Here is a 14,223-nt window from a genome sequence, read left to right on the forward strand (position 1 = left end):
TGGCCTCTTTTCGGTCCTTTAACGACAGAGTAGCCCGGCTAGGTCCTTCCACTTCTAAGCCTGTGACTCAGGAGCCTTTAGTCTCAGCTAGATCTCTACCTCTCTTATGCCGCGTACACACGGTCGGACTTTCCGGCATACTTGGTCCGGCGGACCAGAGTGTGCTGGACAATCCGCCCGTGTGTGGGCGCCGGCGGACTTTTCCGGCGGACTTTTTCCCAAAAGCCCGCCGGACCTAGATTTGAAGAAAGTTTTAAATCTTTCCGCCGGACTCAGTTTCGGGCGGAAAGTCCGCTCGTGTGTGTGCTGGTCCGACGGAAAGCCTGCTCGTGTGTATGCTGGTCCGACGGACCAGATACGACACGAGGACAGGGTATTGCATCTCGCGCTCGCTGCAATAGGAAAAACAAATTTTCCTATTGCGGCGAGCGCGGGGCATACCAGGCCCTTAGGTCTGGTATGGATTATAAAGGGAACCCCCTACGCCGAAAAAACGGCGTGGGGTCCCCCCTAAAATCCATACCAGACCCCGATCCGAGCACGCAGCCTGGCCGGTCAGGAAAGGGGGTGGGGACGAGCGAGCGCCCCCCCCCCCCTCCTGAACCGTACCAGGCCACATGCCCTCAACATGGGGGGTGGGTGCTTTGGGGGAGGGGGGCCGCCCTGCGGGCCCCCCCCACCCCAAAGCACCTTGTCCCCATGTTGATGAGGACAAGGGCCTCTTCCCGACAACCCTGGCCGTTGGTTGTCGGGGTCTGCGGGCGGGGGCTTATCGGAATCTGGGAGCCCCCTTTAATAAGGGGGCCCCCAGATCCCGGCCCCCACCCTATGTGAATGAGTATGGGGTACATGGTACCCCTACCCATTCACCTAGGGAAAAAGTGTAAGTAATAAAACACACTGCACAGGTTTTTAAAATATTTTATTAAACAGCTCGGGGGGGGATCTTCCTCCGGCTTCGGGGGTCCCTCCGCTTCATCTTCTCCCGGCGTCCGGTTGGTTCTTCTCCGCTCTCTTCTCTCCAGTTCTTCGGCCGGCTCCTCTGCTGTCTTCAGGTAGCTCTCTTGCCAGCAGAGGTCCGGACTTCTTGTCTTCTTCTCTTCTCCAGATGTTGACACGACGCTCTCTCCGGCTGGACTGCTCTCCGAGGGCTGCGTTGTGACTTATATAGGCGGAGACCTCGCCCCCTTTTGATGTCACAGTCCCTGGGCATGCTGGGACTGTGACGTTTTAGGGGGCGTGGTCAACATCACCCAGTGACCACGCCCCCTAAAACGTCACAGTCCCAGCATGCCCAGGGACTGTGACATCAAAAGGGGGCGGGGTCTCCGCCTATATAAGTCACAACGCAGCCCTCGGAGAGCAGTCCAGCCGGAGAGAGCGTCGTGTCAACATCTGGAGAAGAGAAGAAGACAAGAAGTCCGGACCTCTGCTGGCAAGAGAGCTACCTGAAGACAGCAGAGGAGCCGGCCGAAGAACTGGAGAGAAGAGAGCGGAGAAGAACCAACCGGACGCCGGGAGAAGATGAAGCGGAGGGACCCCCGAAGCCGGAGGAAGATCCCCCCCCCGGAGCTGTTTAATAAAATATTTTAAAAACCTGTGCAGTGTGTTTTATTACTTACACTTTTTCCCTAGGTGAATGGGTAGGGGTACCATGTACCCCATACTCATTCACATAGGGTGGGGGGCCGGGATCTGGGGGCCCCCTTATTAAAGGGGGCTCCCAGATTTCGATAAGCCCCCGCCCGCAGACCCCGACAACCAACAGCCAGGGTTGTCGGGAAGAGGCCCTTGTCCTCATCAACATGGGGACAAGGTGCTTTGGGGTGGGGGGGGCCCGCAGGGCGGCCCCCCTCCCCCAAAGCACCCACCCCCCATGTTGAGGGCATGTGGCCTGGTACGGTTCAGGAGGGGGGGCGCTCGCTTGTCCCCACCCCCTTTCCTAACCGGCCAGGCTGCGTGCTCGGATCGGGGTCTGGTATGGATCTTAGGGGGGACCCCACGCCGTTTTTTCGGGGTAGGGGGTTCCCTTTATAATCCATACCAGACCTAAGGGCCTGGTATGCCCCGCGACGGGGCTCGCAAGGTGTCAATCTCGCCGATAAAAGCGGCAAGATTGACATCCTTTTCTAGTCCCGTCGCACCTGAGTCACGTTCAAAATGAACGGACTTGTCCGTGTGTGGGCAAGTCCGTTCATTCTGAAAGTCCGCCGGAACTCCGGCGAAAGTCCGTCGGAAAGACGGGCGGACTTAGCCCGCCGGAAAGTCCGGGCGTGTGTGGGCAAGTCCGTCCGTTTTAAAGTCCGGCGCACCTGGCGGACAAAGTCCGTCGGAAAGTGTGCCGGACCAAGTAGGATAGAAAGTCCGACCGTGTGTACGCGGCATTAGTGTCAAAGACCGTTAGTTCACATAATGTTTCTGACCTGGAAGAAGGTGAGAATCCGGTATCTACGCCTGATGAGGAGTCTGCATCAGAGGATGAGGATACTGGTAGTTCAACTAGGTATCTTTTTCCAGTTGAAGATATTGACAAACTATTAAGGTCAATATATACTTCTGAACAGATCGAGATACCTCAGCAAGCCCAGTCTGTTCATGATAAGATGTACAGAGGTCTACAAGGACAGAGATCTAGGGCTTTTCTGTACATCATTCTCTTAAGGATATGATCCTTTCTGAGTGGAAAGAACCTGGAAGAAGGTTGTTTCAGTCTAGAGGACATAAGAGAAGGTTTCCCTTTCAGTCGAATTTTGAGGAGGTTTTTTTAAAACGTCCTAAATTAGATGCTCCTATGTCACAAGTTTCTAAAAAGTCAGATTTTTCATTTGAAGACTCTGGAGTCCTTAAATATCACATGGATAGAAAGGCTGACTCCTTATTACGTAAGGCCTGGGATGCCTGTTTTTTCTTTAGGGCCAGATGTAGCGTCCACCTGTGTTGCTAGGAATTTAGACGTGTGGGTCCAACGTCTGGTTGACCTCCTCTCCTCCAACACCCCCATAGAGGAGATCAAAGTCAGTTGCTTTTTTGGCTGATGTGACAGCAGATTCTGTAAAGTCTGTTGCCAGAGCATCAGCACTCATTAATTCAGCTAGACGGGCCATCTGGCCAAAATCTTGGGAAGGTGATCTTACCTCCAAGAATAAACTTTGCAGCATACCCTTTGAAGGCAAGATCTTATTTGGTTCTTCTTTAGAGGAAGTGCTATACCAATAGGCTACAGACAAAGAAGAAGTGGTCATTTGACAAAGACAAGCAAAAAGGGGGGCACAAAAAAAAGGGGGGGGGGCACTCTTTGCTCCTTCAGCCCCTACCAAAAATCCCCAGTGATGCCAGAGCAGGGGTAGGAGGGAGGTTGTCCCATTTCATCAAGGAATAGGCAGAGATTACCAGCAATCCTTTTATTCTCCAAATGATAGAAAGAGGTTACAGGTTGGAATTCAAACCCCCCCCACTCCAGAGGTTTTTTCTTACCCATCTGCTGAGGGACCAAGAGAGATAGCGGGCCATGGTGAATCTGATTGCGATGTGGGAAAAGGAGGGGGTTATTTCTCCCGTTCAAAGACCAAAAATTCAGAGAATTTTATTCTCATGTCTTTCTGGTAAGAAAGGCTTCCAGCGGTTTTCGGATGGTCATCAATTTAAGCGTCCTGAACAGATTCATAGTCTACAGATGATTCTGAATGGAAAACATTTATTGTGTAAGGAATTTGTTATTACCAGGAGTGTTCATGGTAACCCTGGAATTTCATGACACTTACCATCATGTACCAATCTGCCAGAATCATCAAAAGTTCCTCAGATTTGCAGTTCTGTGGGGGACGGTCCAAGTCATTGGCAGTTCAGAGCCCTTCCTTTTGGTCTCTCGGCAGCACGAAAATCATGGCCGAAGTCATGGCCTATTTTCTAATACAGAGGGTATCGATCGTTCCATATTTAGACGATTTTTTGGTCTTTGCCGGAGAGAAAGAGCCTTGTTCAGGATCTGCAATTGGTCTTGCGGACCTTTCAGAAATTGGGGTGGAAGGTCAATCAGCAAAAGTCTTGTCTGGTTCCCTCCCAGAGCATGCCATTTTTGGGTCACCTAATAGACACAGTTGCCCAAAAGATTTTTCTTCCAGAAGAACTTTTTTTAAAGATTCTTCTCTCCGTGCAGAACTTCAGGTTGCTCCCACAGGCCTCCCTTCATCAGATCATGCAGTTATTGGGCTTAATGACTGCAGCCATTCCGGGGGTGCCATGGGCCCAATTGCACTCCAGGCCCCTTCAGACGTTTCTTCTGCGTCATTGGGATTGCAGAAAAAGCTCTTTGAATCGACTCGCACAGCTTCCAAGAGAGGATTTTCTCAATCTGTCCTGGTGGGAGAGGCGGAAACATCTGCAGGGAGAGGACTTGAGACTGGGGTGGAGGTTTACCTTCCAGCAGGTCAACGACCCAAAACATACAGCCAGAGCTACAATGGAATGGTTTAGATCAAAGCATATCTATGTGTTAGAATGTCCCCAGTCAAAGTCCAGACCTAAATCCAATTGAGAAACTGTGGTAACAGTTGAAAATTGCTGTTCACAGATGCTCTCCATCCAATCTGACAGAGCTTGAGCTATTTTGCAAAGAAGAATGGGCAAAAATGTCACTCTCTACATGTGCAAAGCTGGTAGAGGCATCCCTAAAAAGACTTGCAGCTGTAATTGCAGTGAAAGATGGTTCTACAACGTATTGGGGGTTGGTTACAAATGCACGCCACACTTTTCACATATTTATTTGTAAAACATTTTGAAAACCATTTATCATTTTCCTTCCACTTCACAATTATGTGCCACTTTGTGTTGGTCTATCACATAAAATCCCAATAAAATACATTTACGCTTTTGGTTGTAACATGACAAAATATGGAAAATTTCAAGGGATTTGAATACTTTTTCAGAGCACTGTAAGATAAGAGAAATGCGATTTAACCGATTGTGGACCAACAGGTTGGCTTCGCTGTGCAAAATCAAGTTAATGTACGTGATCTCGCGAGGCTTGCATAGCAGGCGCGAGTCCCGCGGACTCGATACCCACGATCGTCTCACGGAGAGGAAGAACGGGGAAATGCTTAATGTAAACAAGCATTTCCCTGTTCTGCCTCGTGAAACTGTCACTGATCACCGCTCCCTGTAATCGGGAGCGGTGATCAGTGATGTGTCACTGCTAGCCCATCCCCCCTACAGTTAGAACACATCCCTAGGACACACTTAACCCCTGCAGCGCCCCCTCCTGGTTAACCCCTTCACTGTCAATCACATTTACACAGTAATCAATGCATTTTTAATTGCATTGATCGCTGTATAAATGCGAATGGTCCCAAAATAGTGCCAAAAGTGTCCGATCTGTCCGCCATAATATCAGAGTCACGATAAAAATCGCAGATCACCACCATTACTTGTAAAAAAAAATTATTAATAAAAATGCAGCAAAACTATCCCCTATTTTGTAGACGCTATAACTTTTGCGCAGACCAATCAATAAACGCTTATTGCGATTTCTTTTTTTACCCAAAATATGTAGAAGAATACGTATCGGCCTAAACTGAGAAAAAAAAAAATGTTTTTTTATATATTTTTTGGGGATATTTATTATAGCAAAAAGTAAAAAATATTGCTTTTTTTTCAAAATTGTCGCTCTCTTTTTGTTTATAGCGCAAAAAATAAAAACCGCAGAGGTGATCAAATACCACCAAAAGAAAGCTCTATTTGTGGGGAAAAAAGGATGTCAATTTTGTTTGGGAGCCACGTTGCACAACCAGGCAATTGTCAGTTAAAGAGACGCAGTGTTGAATTGCAAAAAGTGCTCTGGTCAGGAAGGGGGTAAATTCTTCCGGGGCTGAAGTGGTTATACAAACCTCCCAGAACCCCCCCCTCCCGATCGGCACCACACTACTTACCCCATCCAGGTCGCGGGCGGCTTCCTCACTGCTTCTCATCCTCGCTGGTTTCCAGGGCGGCTTCTCAGCTGCTTCCCCACTGCTCCTACCGGCCAATCTCGTTGCTTCTCCTCCCGGCCAATCGGGTCTTAAAACCCACTTCCTGATTGGCCGAGAGAAGCAGGAAGACATTAGTGAATATTAATTTGCTGATGTCACACAAGTGGGTGAGCTTGGGGTGCAGGCCCACCCATTTTGAAGCCAATTAGGGCCTCAGGCTCTGATCATGTGCTACTAAAATAAAACAACATAGAAAGCCATGCATCCGGTGCCCTGCATGGAGATTAGGGGGGGGCACCGCCTGAAAATGATTTTACATGTTCCTCTGTGGTAAAAAGGTTAGGAAAGGCTGCTTTAGAGCTTTGGTACACCAGCTCGATAACATGCAGATCAGGGACAGAGAGCCCTCTATGTACTAATGCTAGCAGCATAACGAATAATAAAGTTTAACTAAAGGTGAAACTTTTCTCTATTTTTGGACAGAGTGGAGAGGAATTAGAACACCTGTTAGTTTTCAGTGCTGTCTGTGCACCCATTAGGGAGATTCACCCTCTTTATTTGTCCTGTTTACCATTATAATCGAAAGTGAAAGTAAAGGAAAATCCCAAATTTTGGGTTGTCCCCAGAAAAGTAATAACTGAGAAATCTTTCAATGGAGACACTAGTTCTGATGGCCTGGGGGTCCCCAAGCGATTCCCTGCAGGAATTTCCTCTAGCTTCCGGTTTAGGATATGGGACAGGAAGTGAAGGTAAATCTCCCCAATGGAGCACAGATGGCAAAAAATCTAACCCTCCCTTACTCTATCCAAAATATAAAAATACTTTTGCCTATAATTCTACTTTAAAGCAGTTGTGCTCAGCCCCGCCTCCCACTCTCTGGGTTTGACTGATAGCAGCAAGAGAAGCCAATGGTTCCCGCTGTTCTCAATGAAGCTTGTGAGACCAGAAAGAGAGGAAGAGGAGGCCTCCAGCTTAGCACAGTGCTGGATGGATGCAGCAGTCAGGTAAGTGTTGGGGGGGGGGGGGGAAATACAGTGGAACTCATCATTAAAGTAAAAAATGTAAAAAAAAGTTCCACTTTAAATACTACATATCCTATTTGCGAACCAAGATATGTGCGTGAGCCGCTCAGGCTGTATGGGAATGAAGTTCTGTGCCTACAGCTGTGAGTGCTGGCGGGAGAGGGAGCTCATCTGTGCTCCAAGCAAAGGTAGAGAGTGATAGGTGTCCCAGAAGCCACACATCAAGTCAAAGCCCGCTGTGTGATAGTGAATGGCAGTCTCAGCCTGGACCCCTGCCAGGCCATGCCCCCAACACGTTTCACTCTCTCCACCGGAGCTTACTCATGGGTAAGCTCTGGTGGGTGGAGTGAAACGCGTTGGGAGCTTGGCGGGGTCCACGCTGAGACTGCCATTCACTATCACAAAGCAGGCTTTGACTTGATATGCGGCTTCAGGGACACCTATCACATATCCTATCTTCCACTGCAGCAGAGAGCAGCACAGCGTGCCTGTGTGCTCTCCTCAGCAGTCACAGGGCTTGTCCCTGCACATGCTCGCTGTCTCCCAGTCTTCCTACACTCCCTCCCTTAAGTGACATCACCATAGTGAGAAAAGCCTAATGCTAGCCATACACTATATGAAAAATGGGCCGAAACGATTTATCGGTTATTGCATGATGGCACTATTGTTTGCTCTCACGGCCGAATGCTCGTTTTTCAAAAATGGGTTTGACCGATTTTCTTATTGTGTATGGCCAGCATTAGGCTGGGTTCACACTGGTAACCGCAGTGGCTCACAGCAAGGGTGTGGTGTGTCTTCACCATTTCAGGTCCAATTTCAGCCTGAATTTTTGGCTGAATTCGGACCTGAAACAGACCAGATGCACAGGACTCCTGTGTAATTCATGCCGAAGCCGCTGCGGAGATGTGTGAACCGGCTCCATAGAGAGCCGGTCACAATCTCCTGCTATGCGAATTAGATGCAGTGAAACCCGCATCCAATTCACAATAGTGTGAACCCAGCCTGAAGAAGCGATTTTCTAGTTTGTATTGCACAGCCTGCAGGTAAGGCTGGTCTTCTAGACAGAGCTGTAAATTAACCCTGAGCCTGTTCTCAGACAAAAGTTACAGCCGTGCATCTAGGCTGGAAGAGCACAGCTAAACGCAGTAATGTGATGACCTCACACCAAACTGTAGCCCAGCCATCTTTCCTTCAGCCTCATAACAGAAGGTCTGTACTCCTATACAAATATGAGGCTGGAGGAAAAGTTTGTAAGAGACTGTCTATTTCGCCCATGACGCAGACTTTAGGTGCAATGCTCTGCAGGCTTCATGACAAAAATTTAGCAAATACACATTTTTATTTTATTATATCAATGTTGCTGCATTTACAAATCTTTTGTAAGGCTCCATTCACACTTGTGCGACTCCAAAGTTGTGCTGACTTTGGAATGCAACTTTGAATGGGTGCAACTTGGATATGACTTTGACCAGTGATAATGGACAACTGTTGCATTGTATAACATTCAGGTACAACTTTTCAGGGTAACATTGATGTCTATGGCTCTAAAGTTGCATGAAAGTCGGACCAAAGTAGTGCATGAACTTTAGGTCGCACATAAATGAATGGCTATGATTGGAAAACATGGGGAACAACTTGTCATGCAACTTTGATGTCCAAAGTTGCATAAGAAGTCACACAAATGTGAATGGAGTCTAAGAGATGCAGTCTTCATGGTTTAAATGCATTTTCAACTTTTTTTTAGTCAAGACTCCCCATTCTAAAAAAAACAAAACTAATAGTTTCCACCTATTAGCACTAGGGTAATTGGTTTGAATCCCAACCATGGCAATACCTGCCTGGACCTCTGCATGTTCTCCCTGTGCAGGTTTCCAGGTTTACTCTGGTTTCCTCCCACACTCCAAAAGACATACTGGTAGGTTAGTTGGCTACAGTCTAATTTGGCCCTAGTATGTATGAATGTGAGTTAGGGACTCAGGCTTATTTCCCCATTGGCTTGTACACAATTTTTAGGGATTTTGTCAAGATACCTTGGATAAAAAAGGCTGATGTAGAGGATCGTAATTGTTTGAGGCTAGATAGATTCGGAGTTTATTAGCTCTGATTATTAGCCAAAAAAAAAAATGCAGTTTATTTTTTGCACAAACATCACACGACATACAAAATACTAATATTATAAATGTACTTTTACTGTTTGTTCACTTTTTTTTTTTTTGCATTTAAAATTTTTTATATATCTACTTTGTAGATTCAATATTTTACTATGTATGTCACATGTATCCTTTAACATTTCTAAATTGGTTGAGACAACTGAAGTTCACGTGAGAGTTTTATTATGTGATGTTCTAGAATTTGTGGTATACATCAGCTTTCGGGTTTGTGCCCCCCATCCACATTGGCGCAATTTGACAGGTCAACTCGGAGCTTATTGCCGGCAATAGCAGCACCCCAATCGGTTTGAAGCCAACTTTGCAGCACCACATCGATTTCCAAAAGTAGTTCCTGCACTACTTTTGGGGGCGATTTCAATAGACATTTGTGCATTAACCTGCACAGTTGTATTTTAAGATGCACTGAAACGAGGCCTTGAAATTGTGCAAGTTCAGATGAACTCACATGATTTCAAAGCCGTTTTCAATGTGAATGTGGGCTAAGGCTATGTTTCCACTAGTGCGTCCCCAAAGTCGCACGATTTACACTGCGACTTTACAATGCGATTTATGTTGCGATTTGATGCGACTTTAAAAACGACTTTGATGTTCTGCAATTTAGCCAGAGTGATGTAATTCCTTATCCTGCTTAGTTACTTCCCCTCCTGTCTTCCACACTCACGTACATCAATATAGGAAGTGATGTATTTGGGAGGAGCAGAGATCATGTGCTTCCGTAGACTTCCGTGGAAGTCACAACAAAGTCGCGGTGTCAGACATGTACATGCGACTGCATTGCGACTTAATACCTTTCGGTGCGACTTGTTCTCCATAGAAGACGGAACAAAGTAGTGCATGAACCTTTTTTGGAGACGCTGCGACCTGATTAGAACGGGGACCATTGAAATACATGGGATTTGACTTGTCATGCGACTTGACATGTGTCAAGTCGCAAAACAAGTCACAGTAGTGGAAACAGAGCCTTATGGTCAAAGCTTGATTGAACAAGCTGAAGTTATAAACTGGATTGGCTACCATGCACAGCTGCACCAGATTTTGCACTCTCCAGTTTTAGTAAATCAACCCCGCTGTCTGCTTTCGGGGCCCGGCCCCCACACGGCTATCAAATTGGAAGCAGCCGTGTTCATACAGCTGCTGCATTCAGGTTGACATGGATGAGACTTCCTGCATGGAACACTTGTACGTCCACATGTGGCAAACATGGCCCTCGCACCGGATACGTTATAGTATGCCTGTACAATCGTGGCCTTACCTTTCCCTACTCCTTCCAAAAAAAAAAACAGAGGGCCAAAGGTGGGTCTGTTTGTCATCCTGGGCTCTGTGCAGGCAGCATCACATGTTGGTAGTATGAACAAAAAGGGTGGCACCCAGTGGCTGCTGGTGCTCAATAATTTTGGAGGGGGGGCAGCAAACCAACTCCACCAACCTCCCCTTTGGCGAGAGACGAACAATAAAGCGGTTTTATTCCCACAAAAAACAAACACCTGCAAGGCAAAGGCACAATGAGCAGGTATGCACCGGATACTTGCTCATTACGAAGTACTTACCTTAAAATGATGCTGCAACATCCCCTCCCGGTAACCACTGAGGGGGCGGACAGGTTTCCTCTGCATTTCTTCCTGGTTCAGGGCTCCGGTGCAGTCAGCCTCCTTTCCTCTGTCCTGTATCCGATCTCCCCTCTAGCCGGGGAGTGCTGACTGGTGGGTCAGTCGGTCTTCCCCTTGCTTCTCCCCCGGCTGCACATTTCCTCCCTCACCAATAACATCGCTTCTCCTTTCGGCCAATCATGAAACAGGTCTCATGACCTGCTTCCTGATTGGCTGGGAGGAAAACCAGTGCAAGAATAGCAAATGTTCATTCGCTATTCTCACACAACTGGGTGGGCTCGAAGCACAGTATTCTGTGCCCAGAGCCCATCCCTTTTTGAAACCTATTAGACCAGGGATATGCAATTAGCGGACCTCCAGCTGTTGCAGAACTACAAGTCCCATGAGGCATAGCAAGACTCTGACAGCCAAAAGCATGACACCCAGATGCAGAGGCATGATGGGACTTGTAGTTGTGCAACAGCTGGAGGTCCGCTAACTGCATATCCCTCCGACTCTAACCACATGCTTCAAACCCCCCCCCCCCATTGGAATCCATGGTTCGGCACCCTGCATGTAGATGGGGGGGGGGGGGCGGCGCCCTGCATGTAGATCGGGGGGGCGGCGCCCTGCATGTAGATCGGGGGGGGGGCAGCGCCCTGCATGTAGATCGGGGGGGGGGCAGCGCCCTGCATGTAGATCGGGGGGGGGCAGCGCCCTGCATGTAGATCGGGGGGGGCAGCGCCCTGCATGTAGATCGGGGGGGGGGCAGCGCCCTGCATGTAGATCGGGGGGGGGCAGCGCCCTGCATGTAGATCGGGGGGGGGCAGCGCCCTGCATGTAGATCGGGGGGGGGCAGCGCCCTGCATGTAGATCGGGGGGGGGGGGGCAGCGCCCTGCATGTAGATCGGGGGGGGGGGGGGCAGCGCCCTGCACGTAGATCGGGGGGGGGGGCAGCGCCCTGCACGTAGATCGGGGGGGGGCAGCGCCCTGCACGTAGATCGGGGGGGGGGGCAGCGCCCTGCACGTAGATCGGGGGGGGGCAGCGCCCTGCACGTAGATCGGGGGGGGGGGGGGCAGCGCCCTGCACGTAGATCGGGGGGGGGGGGGCAGCGCCCTGCACGTAGATCGGGGGGGGGGGGCAGCGCCCTGCATGTAGATGGGGGGGGGGCAGCGCCCTGCATGTAGATCGGGGGGGGCAGCGCCCTGCATGTAGATCGGGGGGGGCAGCGCCCTGCATGTAGATCGGGGGGGGGCAGCGCCCTGCATGTAGATCGGGGGGGGGGCAGCGCCCTGCATGTAGATCGGGGGGGGGGGCAGCGCCCTGCATGTAGATCGGGGGGGGGGCAGCGCCCTGCATGTAGATCGGGGGGGGGGCAGCGCCCTGCATGTAGATCGGGGGGGGGGGGCAGCGCCCTGCATGTAGATCGGGGGGGGGGCAGCGCCCTGCATGTAGATCGGGGGGGGGGGCAGCGCCCTGCATGTAGATCGGGGGGGGGGGCAGCGCCCTGCATGTAGATCGGGGGGGGGGGGCAGCGCCCTGCATGTAGATCGGGGGGGGGGGGCAGCGCCCTGCATGTAGATCGGGGGGGGGCAGCGCCCTGCACGTAGATCGGGGGGGGGGGGCAGCGCCCTGCATGTAGATCGGGGGGGGGGGGCAGCGCCCTGCATGGGAATAGAGCCAACCCAACACCAGAAAGCAGGGCCAGCACTGGGAGGAATAATCTAATTCAGTTAAAGAAAACCATAACTTTAGATTCTAAAGACTGAAAAGCAGCATAGAACGGAAGTATTGAAGAAAAATCCAGGCTTAGGCATCCCCTTAGGTGTGTAGAGAAAGGGGCTGAGATTATTTGCCGTGAGATAAAGCATCCCCTTAGCTGTACAGAGTCTAGGTCTAGGTCTAGTCTGTGAAATAAAACCTCCCTATAGCTGTGTCTAAGAATAGGGCTGGTCCTATGAGCGGTGCAGCCATGAAGCTCCCCTTTGGCTGAGAAGTGTCATTTCTTGGTAGGAAGTCTTCCCGCGCCGCTCGCACTTTGCTGTCACCTTCCTCCGACCACAAACAGGTATTAAGCGGGAGAGAGGAAGCCTCTAACCCAGCAAGCTCTACTCCTCGCCTCACGAACAGTTCAGTCACGTGAACGCTTTGCAGCCACTCCCCGCTTTTTGACGGCGCCGGCGGGATGACGTCAGGAACCCGGAAATCAGCAATGTCATCTAGTCACCCGGCATGTTTGTGGAATGGTGTGATCAGAGGTGGTGGGAGGTCAGTGCTCTGTGTCTTTACAGGTCTGTAGTTATAGAAGCTGCATGATTTTTGCAGGTGTGGGACTACAAATGCCAGCATTTCCACTTCTAGCCCCATAGCTTAATCTTATTTGGAATCACACCCCATTGTCCCTCTTTCCTCCCTTGTGTTCCTGTATTTTTTGGGGCCAGATTTAGAAAAACACTGCTATATAGCTGCTGACTTTTAATAAAAGGACACTTACCTGCCTAGGGATCCAGTGCTGTCCTCATCCGGGACTGTCCCTTCACCAGTCTTTGGGTCCCCGGTGCCACCATGTTGACTGGGGGAAGCCAGCTGTTACTCCTTGCACCTTCACAGTCGGCTCCCCACTGCATATGCGTGAGGCGCTCTGCACCCTGTGAAACATCCCGCAGCCTCCTGGGACCTGTGATATGTCCCAGGAGGTTTGGGCACGGGAAGGGGCAACTTCAGCTTGGATCGCCTAGGCCAGGCATCACTAAATGGTGGACCGCAGCTGCCTCCCCCCCAGACTCCGCCGCTGTCATTATCACAGCAGTGCGGGAGGCGGGATAGATCAAGAGTGAGAGGCACAGTAAAACTACATGGGGGGGGGGGCGGGAGCTAACAAAGGTAACTTTGCATATCAACTAGCAGATAATTGGTTGCTAGGACACAGAGCGGTTCTAGCAACCAATCACCAGCTCCTTAATATGTAAAGTTAACTTTGTCAGCGCCCGCCCCCATGCAGTTTTACTGTGCCTCTCACTCTTGATCTTTCCCGTCTCTCGCTCTGTGTACCTTTATGGTAGGATTGAGGGGGGCAGAGGACCTTACACTGAAAGATGGGGGTGCTGAGGATTAAGGATGAGCTTAGGCATGTTCGCACACTCCACGTGCAGAGCCCGCCAGGAAGTTGGCACTGTGCTGCGCTAATCACAGGCAGTGAAATATTTCCCGACGTCTGCATCCACACATCGGGAAAATGTCTCAATGCCTGTGATTAGCGCAGCGCAGTGCCGACTTCCTGGCGGGTTCAGCACATGGGCTGTGCAAACACGCCGGGGCTCCTCATTAATGTCAATGTACAGAGAGGTCTACTTTGGGAAGGGAAGTTGGGTGGGGGGGGGGGTGATGTAAAGGGGCAGAGCACACCAGTGTGTATGCTGGGAGATGCAAAGGGGCAGTGAGTCCTACTGTGGATGTGAGGGGGTGATGTAAGGGGCAGAG

The 14,223-nt window shown here is 50.2% G+C and overlaps 1 protein-coding gene across 2 annotated transcripts in view; it reads left to right on the top strand.

Annotated features, from left to right (window-relative positions):
* Positions 1 to 12,864: 12,864 nt before the first annotated feature.
* The window catches only part of OXNAD1 (oxidoreductase NAD binding domain containing 1), a 156,843-nt gene continuing 155,484 nt past the window's right edge, over positions 12,865 to 14,223 (top strand). Inside the window, exon 1 of one of the 2 annotated variants that reach the window (XM_073630194.1) lies at positions 12,865 to 13,011. The gene's annotated coding sequence lies outside the window, so the exon portion shown is untranslated. Of the gene's footprint in view, positions 13,035 to 14,223 lie in introns of both variants that reach the window. The other variant, XM_073630195.1, reaches the window with a different exon arrangement.

This window comes from Aquarana catesbeiana, linkage group LG05 (assembly GCF_042186555.1).
Source record: "Aquarana catesbeiana isolate 2022-GZ linkage group LG05, ASM4218655v1, whole genome shotgun sequence".
NCBI classification, from domain to species: Eukaryota; Metazoa; Chordata; class Amphibia; order Anura; family Ranidae; genus Aquarana; species Aquarana catesbeiana.